Source organism: Emys orbicularis, chromosome 4 (assembly GCF_028017835.1).
Source record: "Emys orbicularis isolate rEmyOrb1 chromosome 4, rEmyOrb1.hap1, whole genome shotgun sequence".
In the NCBI taxonomy this organism is placed as follows: Eukaryota; Metazoa; Chordata; order Testudines; family Emydidae; genus Emys; species Emys orbicularis.
In genome coordinates, this window is record NC_088686.1 from 152,680,621 (window position 1) to 152,699,876 (window position 19,256).

The 19,256-nt window shown below is 46.5% G+C and overlaps 1 pseudogene; it reads right to left on the reverse strand.

Moving 5' to 3' along the window:
- The window catches only part of LOC135876991 (glycine N-acyltransferase-like protein 3), a 30,415-nt pseudogene extending 13,320 nt beyond the window's left edge, over positions 1–17,095 (reverse strand).
- Positions 17,096–19,256: the final 2,161 nt, after the last annotated feature.

The following is a 19,256-nucleotide window of genomic DNA, read 5'->3' on the forward strand; positions in this document are numbered from 1 at the left end:
CCTAAATGGCCAAAGTCATCATGCAGGGCCCTCATGGCCAGGGCTCTGTACTCTTTTGGCAGCACTAGCTGTGCTCGTTGCTTTTGTAAAGGGTCTGTGGTCACTCGGTGTAGCACTCCCTGAATCAGTTTTAGTTTGGTCCATTCTCTCAATAGTAGTTTACCCTCCGGGTTAGGTGGGACAACCACAGCTGGGCTTCGCTCCTCCCTTTTGGCAAGTAGTGTATCACGAATGTCAATATCTTGCAGCTGGGCTTCCTGCCAGTCAGCCGCATTGAGCATGGGCAAAGGAGATTGGTCCAACGCAATATAGTTCACTGAAGCAGAAGGCACACATTCAGGGGGCAGGCCCAAAGCTTCTGCAGCACATCCATGAAGACTTTCATGGGACTCTGGCTCCCGGCGACGCACACTGCAAATAGCCCTCACTCCATCTGTGGGTATCACAGCAACTCCTTGTGCCTGTGGACGCCTGGACAATGCATCTGCATCTACATTGCTTCTCCCTGATCGGTATTAAATGCTGAAGTCATAGCTAGCCAAAGCGGCCACCCATCTTTGCCCTGTAGCATCCAGCTTAGCACTGGTTAACACATAGGTCAGTGGGTTGTTGTCTGTCCACACCTGGAACTGAGCACCATATAAGTAGTCTCGAAATTTCTCAGTGATGGCCCATTTCAAGGCCAAGAACTCCAGCTTGTGGGTGGGATAGCGAGTTTCACTATCAGACAGTCCTCGGCTGGCAAAGGCTACAGGTTTATGTTTTCCTTCCAGTTCCTGGTACAGTACTGCTCCCAGACCCTCCAAACTGGCATCAGTATGCAGGATAAATGGTTTGCTTGGGTCAGCAAAGACTAGGACTGGAGCATGAGTTAGGCAAGTAATGATTTCTCGAAAAGCCCTTTCACATCTCTCATCCCACCGTGGCCCAAATGGTTCGAAGGGGCCATAGTGTCTCTGCACAGGAGGCTTTGGGGACCTCCCCTTATTCTTGGTCTTAGATTTGTTCCTGCTGGACTGGTATCCCCTGGTAAGATCATTCAGAGGTTTTACAATCGTAGCATAGTTTTTCACAAATCTGCGGTAGTAGCCACTAAACCCAAGAAAGGTCTTGAGTTCTCTGTAGTTACTTGGACATGGCCATGTAGTGAGTGCTTCTATTTTATCGGGATCAGTACTCACACCCTCTTGGGACACGATGTGACCCACATACTTCACTGAGGTCCTGCAGAACTGGCATTTGTCAATTGAAAGCTTCAAACCATAATCCTCTAACCTATCAAGCACTTTAAGAAGTCTTTCTTCATGCTCCTCCAAGGTTCTTCCAAACACAATCAGGTCATCCAAATAAACTAACACTTGCAGTAAATTCATGTCTCCCACAACTTTCTCCATAAGACGTTGAAATGTGGCAGGTGCTCCAGAAATCCCTTGGGGCATGGGTTTGTCATGGAAAGAATCACCCACGCAGTGATTTTAGTTCACAGACTCAGAGCCTGAGGCCTTTATTGCAATACATACCAACGCGTTGGGGTGCAGTTTTTCAAACTGGCACCCCTAGCAACAGCTCACAGGCTGCTTTTATTCCATTAAACCACAAGCAGGGTACAAACAATACGTCATGAATTAAATCATTGGGGGCAAATCACAAGCTGAGCAAGGGTTGAGCACGAGCTTTGGGGACAAATCACAAGCTGGGCAAGGGTTGAGCATGAGCTGATCACGAGCTAGGAAGCAGGGGTTGGGGTCAATCTTCTCACCCCCCTCCCTACCCTCTGACTTAATTTCCGAGGAGTGGGTGTTTGTTTGGGTAGAAGGGCGCTTGGTGGTTTCCGCAGGGGTGGTGCTCAGCCCTAGCTTGGGTACATTTCTCAAGACTTGGACTATGTCATTTTCCGGGGGATTTCAGCAAAGGCTTAAGGGGGGGGGGGGTTTCCAGAGGAGCTTAAAGGAGAGCTATCATTGGTTAAATTGCAGATAGCTGGACTTGGAAAATATTGCAAATAGTTATAGCAGCAAGGATGATTAACTCTCTGCAAAACAATTTACAAATCACAAGCATCTTACGTTATTTCCGTAGCTTCTTACGTTATTTCCGTAGCTTGCGGTTATCATATTTCATCAGTTATGAACATATTTCATTAGTACTGCTGCAGGGGGGGCGGGGTTATTCTCCCATTCCCTCCTCTGGACATGACCCTTGACCGAGTTTGGCAGAAAACTGTGCAGTTTAGTCTAGTTTAAGCTTTAGGCCTGCCCTACTCTGTGCAAAGGCCATCAGCATAACAGATCTCTGTTGGAGGGTTTATTTTGGGGCCTTCAGATTCAAAGCTCTGGCTATCAAAAAGAAAGCCCCCCCCCTCTATTTCCCCACAATTTCCCTCCTCTGATGCCCTATAGGCATCACTACTATTATTAAACAAAGGGGCCATAGGACAGTATTTGGATTTAGAAATGACACTAAGGTGGTCGATTTCCGGATTTGAGGGACAATACAGTGTGGGGTGGAAAATAAAGGGCTTCCGGTGGTGGTCGGGGCTGAACCGGGAGCCGGGGCAAACGGCAAAATTTACATAGACAACAAGCAACAGCCAACATTAATCCGCAACAAATTGCTAGAACAATCTAAAATAGAATGTGAAGAGTAGAAGAGGTTAGCCAACTGGGTGTAACTTGGGCGATTTCCTTAGAGGCAAAGCATGCAATGTCATAGGAGGAGCATAAGGTATGTACTCGATAAGCAGTTTGGAAGGCTTTGGCCTTTTTGTTGTATTCTATTTCTATTACATGCATTTGGGTTTTGCAGGTGAGATAAGTTGGAGAGCAGAGGGAGTAGAGAAGTGAGGTTTAGGAAGCGGTTAGGGATAGGGGAAGTCCAATTAAATATAAAAGGAACACTTGGATGGAGGGTTACATAAACCTGAGGATTAGCAGGCCATACAATAAAGCGGCTTCCTTGTGCAGCGGTTAAGTTAAGGTGAAAGGGGATAGGGATGTGGGGGTCCGATGGCAGGGCACATCCCTGGCTTTTACTAAATAGTAATTTTTCCTTTGGATTTTTACCTATCGCTTCCCCTTCACAACATGCCAAATTAAAACGTTAACTACTTCTTCAGGATGCAATTTGCGGAGGCAAAATAGCTGTGGGGGTTCCAAGGGCCATAATGACCACAAGGTTCCGATACCCACCCAGATATGTTGAGCAGCGAAATCAGAGGGAGTGGTGATGAAATGGCTAGGTTCATGGGGTGGTTTAACTTCCCATACCTGCCGGTGGATAACCCAGTCCCAGAGACAATTCGCCCAGGGTTTTGGCACAAGTAAGTGCACTGGGGCCCAGGTGCCATTTACCGGTTCCGAAGCTTGGAAGGTACATGCAACAGAGTCACAGATTTATTTTGACAATGTTCACGTATTTCTCCACTTCCACAGCTTGGGTGGCACTCCCACAGTAGTGGTAAGGGTTTTAGGCCACCGCTGATTTAAAACATTGGTTTGCATTTTTTTTCTAAGGGACCGTTAAAGAAATCCTGCATTTGACTACAAGCTGAATCCCAGACAGTGTTCTTTCCTGCTAAGGCAAGGGTGTTTAGTTAACCCTGCCTCAGTAAGGAGGCCTGATGCTTTTTCCAAATTTTCCAGGTGTTTTTTATGGTTTTGGGCTTTGTCTATTGTTCAAATAGCGGCTACTCTAGTTAGGTCATGTAAGATTCTTTCTACTACGCCTCCCTTTCCCCAATAAAAACTTTCCCACTGCACAAGCTGGGCCAGTTGAATGGCCGCTTTCTGAAAACAATTAGGGTACTAGGTAGTTATTTGGAAAGCAGAGAGGGAAATGAGAAAGTGGTGGTTCTTATAGTAGCATTTAGCACAATTCACCACTGTAAACAACAATTCCATCGGTAGGATGTGCTATACCACATTTGTTGTTCCGAGACTTGAATTTCCCTGAGGCTACGGCCAGACAGATTTGTATGGGAATTGGAGAAGATACGAGGGGGAGTAGCTGGGGAGCGGGGACTACAACAATGGGCAACCATATAGAGCCGGAATACACTGCAATACGACACAGGCCAAACTGGAGGCTACTGATTGGCCAAGATTACTTTTTCCCTCCCCACCCCAAGTTCGTTAAGGAGGAGAGGCTGAGAAATATTAAAAGTTTCATCTTCAGGTAGTTTTGGCTAGCTTCCGCAAGCTATTCTTTAAGATTTCGTAGTCTTAGTTCACTTAGCTGTCCGGCAATGAGGCTGCAAGGGAGGGGTTACCAGCACAATCACCTTGCTTGGTTGGAGGCTTTATTGTGGCCTCAGGTGGAGAAGTTGTTTTCTTAGCAAGGTCCGAAGGCTTAATGGATTTGTCAGCGGACAAGAGTCCCTCAGCATGGGGCGAGGGCAGTTCTTTGCTGATGGACCCTTATGCAAACCCAGTGCCAGGTTTCAGCGAGTGGCAGGACTGCTGTATATAAAAAGACCTAACACATTTCGTTAGTATCTGACTATTGTGTAATTTATTAAATGACTGTTTATTTGAGCTAGGCCAGCAGGGCACTGTTGGTAGCTGCATTGGGTGCCCTGGTAAAAAATTTTATGAGGGCTGAATCTGGTCCTCTGATTGGGAGTGGCCTTTAAAGGGCATTTGGCCATACTGGATCTGTGAAGCTGCACACATACTGGATCTGTGAAGCCGCACACATACTGGATCTGTGAAGCTGCACACATACTGGATCTGTGAAGCCGCACACATACTGGATCTGTGAAGCCGCACACATACTGGATCTGTGAAGCTGCACACATACTGGATCTGTGAAGCCGCACACATACTGGATCTGTGAAGCTGCACATAGCTCTTTTATAATTAGTTCAGATATGCCAGATTGTGATACAAAATCCTTAAGCAAAAACCCCATAACAGCCCCCGCATGACATATTTTACCAATGCAAAACTGTTGCAAAACCTCCGTCCAAGATCCTGCATTTGCCCTTCCTCCATAAGAAAACACACCACCAAAACTAACACATAGTAATGTATCTTCCCGTAAAAAAGGCAAATGCCTGCAACACTCAAACACCTGAACAAATTAATCCAAATATTTAGAAAGAGTTCTTAAAGAGGGACTAACACATACTTACAATTATAACATGTAAACATTTGAATAAAATTAATTCAAATATCTAGAAAAAGTTTTTAAAGAGGGAAAAGTGCTGTCTGCCCAATCATCACGTCACTGGCAGTAGTGCTGGGCCACAGAGGAAAAGTTTTACTTAACTGCAGCAATCAACGGTGCACAGTCATCCGGTGATGCACGCGAGCAAATAGGGCCAGAGCACCTGAGGCGCAACCGTCCAGGGAGTGCCAAAGGTGTACCGGGTACAAGGTGTACCCAGCAACACTTCCAGATTTCTATTTGTGGCTTTTTAGTTGATATTAGCCTTTACTTGCTATTTGTTACCAAAACAGATTTAAAATTTTCCATTCTTTTGGCTTTGACTATTTTGCTGCAGCCACAACTTTGGTCTTTATTTTAAACACTTTAAATTTTGTAAAGCATTAAGTTACTTTAAGGATCAAATGCTAAATACCAAAATCAAACAACACTAGAAAACATCTTAAACTTATAAACAAAACATTATACACACCAGGAGCGTTTCTTAACAAATTTAACTAACTTTTTTTATATAGTCAAATGATTTTACCTTAATCATTTGATTAATATCCTTTTGCCTGGATTACCTTACAGACACTCCCAAAGGAATGGCTGCAAAGAAACCAAGAATTTCTTTTTTTAACATTTATTCATAGTTTTACCGCTTATGCCATTTGTGATGGGTTGGATTACAGAAACCCCCCTTGGGAGCTGCCACCCAATGTACCAAGACTACTTCTGCTCCTGTTTTCCCTGCCAGCTCAGGACTCCAGCACCCCGTCTTGCTGAGCCAGACACTCCAGTCTGCTCTAACACAGACCCAGGGTCTGAATCACTTGTCCCAAAGCTGCAAGTTTACCTGAAAACAGCTCACAGTAGTGTGCTTGTCTCTAGTACTCAGATGCCCAAATCCCAATGGGGCCTAAACCCAAATAAATCCGTTTTACCCTGCACAAGCCCATGCAGGGCAAACTCATAAATTGTCTGCCCTCTATAACACTGATAGAGAGATACATTTTATATTTCTAGTTTTAGATACAAGAGTGGTACAAATCAGATGACTATACTCAGTAGATTATAAGCTCTGTAATGATACCTTACAAGAGACCTTTTGCATAAAGCATATCCCAGTCACGTTATATTCACTTATTACCATATTTTTTCCCTAAAACTATTCCAGTTACATTATATTGACTTATTATTAAGTTTTTATAAAATCATATAGACTGCACAACGTCACATCATTATTTAAGCAATTACTATTATGAAAGGAAAAAAGCAAGAAGCCAACCCTGCAATTACTTAATTTCCACCAGCAACTACAGAGTTAACCCCTCAACCCCCACTCTTAACTTCCTCAAACTGCGGTTGCCTGCCGGTTTGGGCCCAATCCTTTTTTCTTATGGGCACAGGCATTGTTTTACTATCAATTCAGCAGGGAGGGTGGGCTGTTTTTACCAACCCTCCTTGTAGAAGAGGATTAAATATTTAACAAAGCAATTACTATTATACTTAAAGAGTGGTTAAACAACACAACAACACTAAAACACTTGCTATCATGCTGGAAGAATAGTTAAACAACACTAAAATCTATATTACACAAATTAGAACACTGCAATAAGCTCTGCTCTCTCTTCTGGGGGAGAGCAATCCTTCCCTCTTGCTCCTTTTTAAACCTGGGTGTAGCCTCACCCCTTTCAACATTCACACCACTGGGGAGGATTTATAAGGAAGGTCCTCGCATGCACCCTGTCCGGCAATGAGTTACCAATTCGCCCTTTAGGGGAACGGGGTAGGATGCCCGATTGCCCCAGGTTTTGGCAAACGATTTCCAGGGGCTCCCCTTCAAACACAGCAAGGGGAGGGAGCTCACTCCATACGCGAGTCCTTGCTCCAGAGGAAGATTTGGGGAAGGGTTTTGGTCGTAGGCCAATCACACAAAAGTTTAGGAAAGCTTTGGTCACCGTACACCTCTCCCCCAGTAGAGAGCACCGGCCCGCCTTCAAGAGAACGGGATGGGATACTCTGCTACCTAGGAGTACGCGGACGGATTCCTTGGGGCCTCCCCGCTCTCCGAGCAAGGAGGTGGTCCCCGTACACCCCTCCCCCAGCAGAGAGCACCGGCTCGCCTTCAAGAGAACGGGATGGGTTGCTTCACTGCCTAGAAGTACGTGGACGGTTTCCCGGGGCCTTCTCTCTCTCCGAGTGAGAAGGGACACAATTGTCACTTAACCGGTAAGAAAAGGGTGGGGACCTACTAGAGCGGGGGTCTCCGATTCACGGTCCCTTACCCCGCCCGCAGCTGGTCCCGGAGTCACCTTGCGACCTACAATCACACCACACCTAAACCAGGATCTTTGCTATAACAATCCTTTCCAGCCCCCAGCCTATTGCTTGTGGGAGTCCTGTCAATCCCCGGGCCGCAGGTCTCATCAGTTCACACAGCCTATTGCTAGTGTGGTCCACCAGCCTATTGCTAGTGGGAGCTACTCCGGCCCCTTCGGCTGCACCGGGACTTCCTGGATTACGCCCTAACTCCTGTTAGAGTCCAGGCAGTGGATTCCGCCCCCCTTCTACTCCACTCAGGGGATTATATCCCACCTCGCTTAAGGGGTCCACCCGCGTCCTACAGGTTCGGTGGATTACGCCCCTACTCACTATGGGGTCCACTTTCCCGGGGTGCTCCTGCATCCGGTCCCTCACCTCCCTCTGAGATCACCACTGCCCAGAGGGATATGGCCACAAAGCTAAGCAAGCAACAATATAGAAAGCTTAAAAAGGCAAAGCATAGGAGTTTGGCGTACTTCTTGTTCTTATTAAGATTAGAAACCCTCTCAGTTGTTTACCTCTAGTCCTCGGGCCACTCAGTTCTTGAGTCAGTGGTGGTTTCCTTTATATCCCAGAGAGATAACCTAGCCTATTCAGCCTCTGTTCCTGCCTGAAGAATCTCCTGTCATCCAAAACTTGTTTTTATTCTGGGCTGGCACTCTAAAAGTGTTTAACTGCCAGACGGATGTCCCAGTAATTTCACCGAGGCTGTTCCAAGGAAACCGTTGGGTCTAAGACCTCATGTACACACCACAAAACAGACAGTCCCCTACGCCCCCCCCTAGCTTATAGCCTAAGGAAACAATGATAGAGAGAGCGCAGCATGATGCAAGAATTTAAACAGACAAGTTACAGAACGGACACACACAAAACAAACAGGCGTCAGGCAAATGAGTCTAACCTTAAAAGGTTCGGATCACAGCGCGTTCTCACCTGAACCTAGAGCCTATGGGCAGCTCCTTACCGAATCCCAAATAGAGACAAGGGTCTCTTACTTGGCGCCTGGGATCAGTGTGGGAGCGGTCCACGGTCCTCCGGTCCGGTGGGATGTCGAGTGATCCCGGACGAGCCCCCAAATTGTCGTGGAAAGAATCACCCACGCAGTGATTTTAGTTCACAGACTCAGAGCCTGAGGCCTTTATTGCAATACATACCAACGCGTTGGGGTGCAGTTTTTCAAACTGGCACCCCTAGCAAGAGCTCACAGGCTGCTTTTATTCCATTAAACCACAAGCAGGGTACAAACAATACGTCATGAATTAAATCATTGGGGGCAAATCACAAGCTGAGCAAGGGTTGAGCACGAGCTTTGGGGACAAATCACAAGCTGGGCAAGGGTTGAGCATGAGCTGATCACGAGCTAGGAAGCAGGGGTTGGGGTCAATCTTCTCACCCCCCTCCCTACCCTCAGACTTAATTACCGAGGAGTGGGTGTTTGTTTGGGTAGAAGGGCGCTTGGTGGTTTCCGCAGGGGTGGTGCTCGGCCCTAGCTTGGGTACATTTCTCAAGACTTGGACTATGTCATTTTCCGGGGGATTTCAGCAAAGGCTTAAGGGGGGGGGGGTTTCCAGGGGAGCTTAAAGGAGAGCTATCATTGGTTAAATTGCAGATAGCTGGACTTGGAAAATATTGCAAATAGTTATAGCAGCAAGGATGATTAACTCTCTGCAAAACAATTTACAAATCACAAGCATCTTACGTTATTTCCGTAGCTTCTTACATTATTTCCGTAGCTTGCGGTTATCATATTTCATCAGTTATGAACATATTTCATTAGTACTGCTGCAGGGGGGGGGGGGTTTATTCTCCCATTCCCTCCTCTGGACATGACCCTTGACCGAGTTTGGCAGAAAACTGTGCAGTTTAGTCTAGTTTAAGCTTTAGGCCTGCCCTACTCTGTGCAAAGGCCATCAGCATAACAGATCTCTGTTGGAGGGTTTATTTTGGGGCCTTCAGATTCAAAGCTCTGGCTATCAAAAAGAAAGCCCCCCCCCCTCTATTTCCCCACACGTTCAAACTGATAAAACCCTAATGGGCAGATGAAGGCTGTCTTCTCCTTATCTTCTTCACCCAGAGGGATCTGGTAGTATCCACTCCGAAGATCCAACACAGAGAACCACTGGCTTCCTAGCAAACAGTCTAAGGCATCTTGGACTCGGGGCATTGTGTACTGGTCAACCACAGTACGGCGGTTTAGGGTGCGGTAGTCAATACACATCCGGATTTTCCCATTCTTTTTACGGACCACCACAATGGGTGAGGCGTATGGGCTGCGGGACTCTGTAATGATGCCATTCGCAGCCAGCTCCTGAAGATGTTGTCGCACATCTTCCATCTCGGAGAGGGCAATCCTCCTAGATCTCTCCCTGAAAGGTCGAGAGTCATGTAGTCTGATGTTGTGCTCTACTCCTTTTGCACATCCCACATCCCACTCATGCAATGAGAACACCTTGGATCTTTCACAAAGTTTCCTCCTCAGGCGATCTTTCCACTCCTCAGACAACGGTGAATCTCCAAAGTCAAACTTTGCCGGGTCTATTGTCGGAACTTGAGTCTCACACTGGGGTTTTACAATTGATTCAGGCTCGAAGAGGTCTGCTATCTTTTGTCCTTGCTTCACAACAACATCTCGACTTGTTTCATTAGCAATCAGTATAGTCACCTTTTCCTGGGCTTCAGCAGGTAGGGTTATGACTCCACTGGGGACCAGCACTCCTTCTGGGAGCTCTCCTTCAACTGGCTGCTCTACCATTGCTAATGCCCCTTTACTGCCTTTCAGCCGGGTACTCATGACAAGCACTTCCTGCTCTGTCCTTGCAGGCACTACTAAGGGGGTTGTGCCCATGTACTTCAGCGCCCCAATCGGTAGCTCAGATGTCTCCTTTTTAGCACCCTCAATCTTCCTATAGGCTTCAGCACAAAGCGTATGGATCATCAGGGTATTCAGGTACTGGTCCCCAGCCCGTCGTCTGCAGTAATCCGCGAGCACCTTGAAGAGACTAGAGTTGGTCCCTATCAGCACAGACACATCAGAGGTCCCTTTAGGGTCAGGGCATATTAATGCAGCTGTGTCCACCTCTTCTCTTACCCCAGCAACCTCCTCTGGGAATTCCAGGTGCACTATGACATACCCTTGGTAGGGGTATTCATCCATGCTGAGGCCACACAGACCAACGCCAGTCAGTGGCTGTATAGGCAGGTGCCTAAGCATCTGTTGGTAGAATGACTGAAATATAATAGTCACTTGAGATCCAGTGTCAAGCACGGCTTTACACTCCGCCCCTTCAATCTTCACCATGACCTCTGCTTGAGGCCCTATCAGTCCTGCGGGGATCCCAGCTGGACGGTCGCTTCTGGGGGAATCTTCAAATCCTGCAGGCCTGGGTGGTCCCCGTCCCCGGACTCTCTGGCAGCTACCGGATCTCTCCCAACTGATCCTCAGCTTTCCATACACTAAGGAGGGGTTTTCTTCATTATGGCACTTGTCAGCACTGTGTCCATCCTGACCACATCGGTAGCAGAAGAATTGTCCTTTCCCCCTTCGCCCAGGTGGGATGGTGGCTCTAAATGCTGACTTCTCCATCGCCACAGTCAGAGGCGCCTTATTCCTGGAAGTCTTAGCTCAGTCAATGGTGCTTTGCAGTTCAGCTATCCGTTCTGTCAGGGCCTGCATTTGTTGGGTAAGTTCCTCTGTGGTGCTCACCATCAGTACAATGGCCGTTTGCAGTGGTGTTGTGCCGGCTGGCTCCAATGTTTGGGCTTCCCAAAACTCGCTGGCAGCCTGCCTTTCTTCCTCTTCTCTGACCTCCTTTATCAGCTGGGAATAACTTGGGGGATGTTCCCGTCGTTCTCTTAGCCGGAGATGGAGTAGAATCGGGTTCTGATACTGAGCTCCTCTTACAATTTGAGCCAGTCTGGTCTGATCCATCTGTTCAGCAGTCACTGCTCCCCTCATGACAGCTCTCTGAAGCAGTCTCTCCAGCCTCTGTATATAGGCTGAAATCTTCTCGCCAATTTGCTGTCGGGAATTAAGGAACTTACAGTAACTGTCTTCAGGGCCCTCTACGCTCCCAAAGGTATGATCAAGGGCCTCTAGGCAGTCCTTCACACTGACCCCTGGGTCAATGAGCTTCAGGGTGCGAATCACATCTAATGCTGGGCCACTAAGGCTCTCTATTAGACATCTTCGCTTTTCTGCATCAGGTACGGCCCACTCCTGCAGCATTTCAGTGGTATGCTCCAACCAGGGTTCAAACTCCTCTGCCCCAGCAAATAATCTTAACTCACGACAAGAGTTTAACATAACCTGGGACAGCACAACCTTTTCCAATATTTGCCCCAGTGCTTTTGCCCAATCATTGGCTGAGGCTGCGGCCCCTGAGCTAGAGGCTGCAGGGCCGGGGCCCAACAAACCTGACATATTAGCCATTATACAAACAGTCATTTCCTCAAAATATAACCACAATTGTTTCCCAATGCAGTGGAACACTCAACAGGTGCTTGCGAGGGGTACTGACCCAGGGAATCCCGGACGAGCCCCCAAAAGTAACCACACCAGCCAAAGTAACCACTTTCAGTTGCTGTTGTTCCATGCCAGGCGAGTTGGTGTGCCTATGCAAACAAGATCAGCCCCTGGAGTTCTTTTCCACACTCGCCATAATTCACCACCAGATGTCAGGGTAGAGCTCATCCTGACTCTGCTTACACAGATATATGTTGGGGAAATAATACAGCGGGGCACAGACTATCCAATAAGTTCTTGGACTGCATTGCAGACAACTTTTTATTTCAGAAGGTTGAAAAAGTTACTAGGGGGGAAGCTGTTCTAGACTTGATTTTAACAATAGGGAGGAACTCGTTGAGAATTTGAAAGTAGAAGGTAGCTTGGGTGAAAGTGATCATGAAATCATAGAGTTTGCAATTCTAAGGAAGGGTAGAAGGGAGTACAGCAAAATAGAGACAATGGATTTCAGGAAGGCGGATTTTGGTCAGCTCAGAGAGCTGATAGGTAAGGTCCCATGGGAATCAAGACTGAGGGGAAAAACAACTGAGGAGAGTTGGCAGTTTTTCAAAGGGACACTATTAAGGACCCAAAAGCAAGCTATTCCGCTGGGTAGGAAAGATAGAAAATGTGGCAAAAGACCACCTTGGCTTAACCACGAGATTTTGCATGATCTAAAAAATAAAAAGGAGTCATATAAAAAATGGAAAGTAGGACAGATTACAAAGGATGAATATAGACAAACAACACAGGAATGCAGGGGCAAGATTAGAAAGGCAAAGGCACAAAATGAGCTCAAACTAGCTACAGGAATAAAGGAAAACAAGAAGACTTTTTATCAATACATTAGAAGCAAGAGGAAGACCAAGGACAGGGTAGGCCCACTGCTCACTGAGGAGGGAGAAACAGTAACAGGAAACTTGGAAATGGCAGAGATGTTTAATGACTTCTTTGTTTCGGTCTTCATGGAGAAGTCTGAAGGAATGCCTAACATAGTGAATGCTAATGGGAAGGGGGTAGGTTTAGAAGATAAAATAAAAAAAGAACAAGTTAAAAATCACTTAGAAAAGTTAGATGCCTGCAAGTCAGCAGGGCCTGATGAAATGCATCCTAGAATACTCAAGGAGCTAATAGAAGAGGTATCTGAGCTTCTAGCTATTATTTTTGGAAAATCATGGGAGACAGGAGAGATTCCAGAAGACTGGAAAAGGGCAAATATAGTGCCCATCTATAAAAAGGGAAATAAAAACAACCCAGGAAACTACAGACCAGTTAGTTTAACTTCTGTGCCAGGGAAGATAATGGAGCAAGTAATTAAGGAAATCATCTGCAAACACTTGGAAGGTGGTCAGGTGATAGGGAATAACCAGCATGGATTTGTAAAGAACAAATCATGTCAAACCAATCTGATCGCTTTCTTTGATAGGATAACGAGTCTTGTGGATAAGGGAGAAGCGGTGGATGTGGTATACCTAGACTTTAGTAAGGCATTTGATATGGTCTCGCATGATATTCTTATCAATAAACTAGGCAAATACAACTTAGATGGGGCTACTATGAGGTGGGTGCATAAGTGGTTGGAAAACTGTTCCCAGAGAGTAATTATCAGTGGTTCACAGTCATGCTGGAAGGGCATAACAAGTGGGGTGCCGCAGGGATCTGTTCTGGGTCCGGTTCTGTTCAGTATCGTCAATGATTTAGATAATGGTATAGAGTGCAAATATTTAGATAAGAATGTGCGAGTTTCTAGTCCAAGTTTAATGTTAAATGCTTGTTTCAGTGTTGTTTGCGCTCCCAATCTCCATTTTAAATTTCACGTGGTGCCAGCAACCTGCCATTACTGGCTACATGCGGCTGCCTGCGGCTTGCAATACATTTTGCTTTGGGTAATAAATTGGAAATCCCTCCCATTCCTAGATTAATAACAGATGTGCTGCCAGAAACTGACCAGGCTCAGGGGCGACCTCTGCCTCTTGTGTTTCTGATGCTGGTTCCGCGGTGGGCAGCCCCTCTGGGGGGGGGGGCATCAGAAAGCCCCTCCGAGTAGGGAACCAGGATGTGCCACCTCATCCAGCGCTTGAGGGGCACATTATAGGTAACGTTATAAGATTCTGCTGTATGATGTTTGTGATGTTATCTGATTAAAATATAACCATATAGATCATTGTTGCAACCACTGTTATATATTTGCAAAAAATCTTGTACAAAATGTGGCATGTAAGATGTCTATGAAAAGGTTATGATTTGCTGAATATGATTATGCTATCTGTATGCACGTATCATTTTTGTATTTGAAGTTATGAGTATTGGCTCTATACCTGGATTTCAACTGTTTGCTCCTGGGGTAACACCCACAAGGTATTTAGTCTGCACATCTTGGAGGGACTATTCAAATTAAGGTTTCAGAGTAGCAGCCGTGTTAGTCTGTATCCACAAAAGGAACAGGAGTCCTTGTGGCATCTTAGAACCTAACAAATTTATTTGAGCATAAGCTTTCGTGGGCTACAGCCCGCTTCATCAGATGCATAGAATGGAACATATAGTAAGAAGATATATATACATACAGAGAACATGAAAAAGTGGAAGTAGCCATACCAACTGTAAGAGGCTAATTAATTAAGATGAGTTATTATCAGCAGGAGAAAAAAAACCTTTTGTAGTGATAAACAAGACGGTCCTTTTTAGACAGTTGACAAGACGGTGTGAGGATACTTAGCATGGGGAAATAGATTCAATATGTGTAATGACCCATATTAAGTGGCTCATCAAGAAACACTTAACCGACAGTTGACCATGGGAGACCATGTACACTGAATGGACTGTCCTGCAGATGTGCTGTCTGGGGTATAGGTAATGATTTCCTGCTGTGCCTAATCAACATTCTGTCTGGACATGTGACTTGCCCATATCATTCCATACCCCATCTTTTACCTGTAATTTTCTACTAGCTGTGCTGAGGGCTTTGTTTGAAACAATGTTCCACATGGCAGAAGCTATAAAAGGCCCTGGAAACACCTCCATTTTGCCTCTTTCCAGCTCAAACCTCTGGACTAAGGACTTGTACTAATGGAACATTCTAACCAAGGGACTGAGGTCCTTCCAATGATTTGGAAGTAACCAGAGACTTATCAAGCCAGCAGTTTATTCCATCACTGCTACAAGCCTGAACCAAGAACTTTGCAGTTATTGTACTTATTTGATTCCTTGAACCAATTTTAACTCTCACCTTTTTCTTTCTTTCTTTCTTTCTTTCTTTCTTTCTTTCTTTCTTTCTTTCTTTCTTTCTTTGAATATACCTTTAGATTTCAGATACTAAAGGACTGGCAACACTGTGATTTTTGAGTAAGATCTGAGTTGTATATTGACCTGGGCATGGTCCTTTGGATCAGAAGAACCTGTTATTTGATTAAATTGGTTTTAAGGAATCACTCATCTATAAGTCTAGTGTTTTTGGTGGCGATACAAGGACTGGAATGCTTAAGGAAACTGCTGTGCTGACTGCTTGTTAGCCAGTGTTGTGAAACGGAAATTTACTTTTGTTGCTGGTTTGGTATATCTCATGAGAGAATAGCTGACAGCTTTGGGGCGTATCTGCCCTATTTCTTAGCAGTTAGTCCTGAATTTGGTGTCTCAGTTGTGACCCACAGAAGGCTCGGTTACAATGTTACTAAGGCATATTTCAAATCTGGGGAAGCAGCCCAAATCAGTTCCTCAGGCCAGGTCTACACTAACTCCCCAATTCGAACTAAGGTACGCAACTTCAGCTACGTGAATAACGTAGCTGAAGTTCGAAGTACCTTAGTTCGAACTTACCTCGGTCCACACACGGCAGGCAGGCTCCCCCGTCGACTCCGCGGTACTCCTCTCGCCAAGCAGGAGTACCGCAGTCGACGGCGAGCACTTCCGGGTTCGACTTATCGCGTCCAGACAAGACGCGATAAGTCAAACCCAGAAGTTTGATCGCCAGCCGCCGAACTACCGGGTAAGTGTAGACCTACCCTTAGAGACAAACAGGGAAATTGACATGTCAGTCAGGTGTCAACAAAATCAACTGGACTATATCACTTAGTTAAGCGGCCATTCTTTGACAGGAAGAAGGATGTGAGCGAGAAATTTACATCTTGGCAAACAGACTCGCTGTTGCCTGAACCCCAGCTAGAGGTGATTCTCAAAGAGGAGCTAAAGGTGTAAAAATGAGGAACAGACGCCCCAAATCACCTCTCTCTCTCTCCTCATCTCTACTCACGGCATCAACAACGTTTGAAAGACAAAGGAAGCATCACTGAACTGGGGGAGTCGTCCTGGCTGAAAGAATCCAGCCAGACAGTCGTGAATACACGGCGAGAGAAATCCATTTGCTTTAAGTTCACTTAGCTTGTAAAGTTAGGTATTAGTTTGCATTTTATTTTTTATTTCTTTGTAACCGATTCTGACTTTTATGCCTCATTACTTGTAATCACTTAAAATCTCTCTCTCTCTCTCTCTCTCTCTGTAGTTAATAAACTTGTTTTGTTGTTTTATCTAAGCCAGTGTGTTTGGATTGAAGTGTTTGGGACCCTCCACTTGAGATAACAAGATTTGTGCATGTAATTTTCTAGTAATGAAATGATGGACTTTCTATGAGCTTGTATTGTCCAGAAGGAGAGAGCTGGGCAGTACAAGACGCATATTTCTGGAGACAAATCTAGGACTGGGAATTTGCTAGTGTCACTCTGCAATATAATTCAGGAGTGGCTGGCTAGAAGCACTCATATATTCAGCTGGGAGTGATTTTGCATGCGAGAAGCCGTGTGTGAACAGGCCAGGAGTGGCTGCTCTCACAATGAAGCAATGTAAAAGGCTCCCCAAATTGGAGAGCTGAGGGGACACAGCTGTCCATTGGTCCAGATTGTACCCTGAGGAATGTACCAATCACACACGACCCCATCAGTGTAATAGTGAGAAAATGGTTGTTGGACATGTAACGTACCTGCCTGGGCGCGTTTGGGCACATCAGTGTCCCGTCGCCTCCTGATATTGATGCCCTAGGCCTAGCCACTGGCTATTCCGAATGCATCTGCTTTGGGCCCTCTTGCCTGGATAGCGCGTCTGCCCCCATGACATGTTGAGTCTCCATCTCATGCCTTTGGAGGGCTGTACTCCAGCGTACCAACCAAGAGTTGGTGCCTTTGGTTCTGTGTAGCCACGCTAAAGGGGGGCAGTCAGTCAGTACCCAGCGCCTCCGGTTGAATGGGTAGGGTCCTAGCTCTCGGACAACCCACAGTTGCTGAGCATTCATGTTCTATAACGGCATCATTCCATTCACTTGGAGTCCGTTTTCTGCTCAGAAAGGCATGGGATGCTGCTCGGTACCCTCCCCTGCTGGCATCATCAGCGCTCCCAAGCCTGTGCAAGCTAAGTGCACAATTCACTGGCCAGAGTCCGGCTTCGCCTTCCCTGACAGAATTTGTTTTACATCTTCAATGCCCCATCCTGCACTTTGACACCTTTACACATAGACCTGGTCTACACTACGAGTTTAGGTCGACTTTAGCAGGGTTAAATCGAATTAAGCCTGGACACGTCCACACGACGAAGCCCTTTCTTTCGACTTAAAGGGCCCTTTAAACCGGTTTCTTTACTCCACCTCCGACAAGGGGATTAGTGCTAAAATCGGCCTTTGCGGGTCGGATTTGGGGTAGTGTGGACGGAATTCGATGTTATTGGCCTCCGGGAGCTATCCCACAGTGCTTCATTGTGACCGCTCTGGACAGCACTCTCAACTCAGATGCACTTGACCAGGTAGACAGGAAAAGCCCCGTGAACTTTTGAATTTCATTTCCTGTTTGCCCAGCGTGGAGAGCACAGGTGACCACGCAGAGCTCATCAGCACAGGTAACCATGATGGAATCCCAGGATCGCAAAAGAGCTCCAGCATGGACAGAACGGGAGATACGGGATCTGCTCGCCATATGGGGAGACGAATCAGTGCTAGCTGAACTCCGTAGCAGTAAACGAAATGGCAAAATATTAGAAAAGGTCTCAAAGGCCATGAAGGACAGAGGCCATAACAGGGACGCACAGCAGTGCTGCGTGAAAATTAAGGAGCTAAGGCAAGCCTACCACAAAGCCAGAGAGGCAAACGGAAGGTCTGGGGCAGAGCCGCAAACATGCCGCTTCTACGCGGAGCTGCATGCCATTCTAGGGGGTGCAGCCACCACTACCCCAACCGTGTGCTTTGACTCCGTCAATGGAGAAACACGCAATAGGGAAGCGGGTTCGGGGTACGTGGAAGATGATGATGATGAAGACAATGAAGATAGCTCACAGCAAGGAAGCGGAGAAACCGGTTTTCCCAACAGCCAGGATATGTTTATCACCCTGGACCTGGAACCAGTAACCCCCGAACTCACCCAAGGCGTGCTCCCAGACCCTGAGGGCACACAAGGGACCTCTGGTGAATGTACCTTTGTAAATATCACACATGGTTTAAAAGCAAGCGTGTTTAATGATTAATGATTAATTTGCCCTGGCAATCGCGGCCAGTACAGCTACTGGAAAAGTCTGTTAACGTGTATGGGGATGGAGCGGAAATCCTCCAGGGACATCTCCAGAAAGCTCTCCTTCATGTACTCCCAAAGCCTTTGCAAAAGGTTTCTGGAGAGGGCTGCCTTATCCTGTCCGCCATGGTAGGACACTTTACCATGCCAGGCCAGTAGCACGTAGTCTGGAATCATTGCATAACAAAGCATGGCAGCGTATGGTCCCAGTGTTTGCTGGCATGCAGACAACATCCATTCCTTATCTCTCTTTGTTATCCTCAGGAGAGTGATATCATTCACGGTCACCTGGTTGAAATGGGGTGATTTTATTAAGGGGGCATTCAGAGGTGCCCGTTCCTGCTCGGCTGAACAGAAATGTTCCCCGCTGTTAGCCACGCGGTGGGAGGGGGAGGGGTGAAGGGATCATCCCAGAGAATTGGGTGTGTGTGTGTGGGGGGAGGGGTAGTTGGGTTTGTGCTGCATGTTAACCCGGAAACCCCAGCCCCTCCTTTTACATTGCAAACCCATTTTAAATGGCCAACCCAACGGGTCCTTGGTATGGGAAATGAGGGCGCTACTGTTTGAAACCATTCCCACATGTTATGAGGGTTAAAAAAGCCAAAAGACTGTGGCTTACCATGGCTGCCTGCAAGCCGAATTCTGTTGCCTGGCACCGCATGAGTGATCTCTCACACCAAACCGGCAGGACCTCAATATAAGAGGAAAAATACGACCTTGTAACGAAAGCACATGTGCTGTGT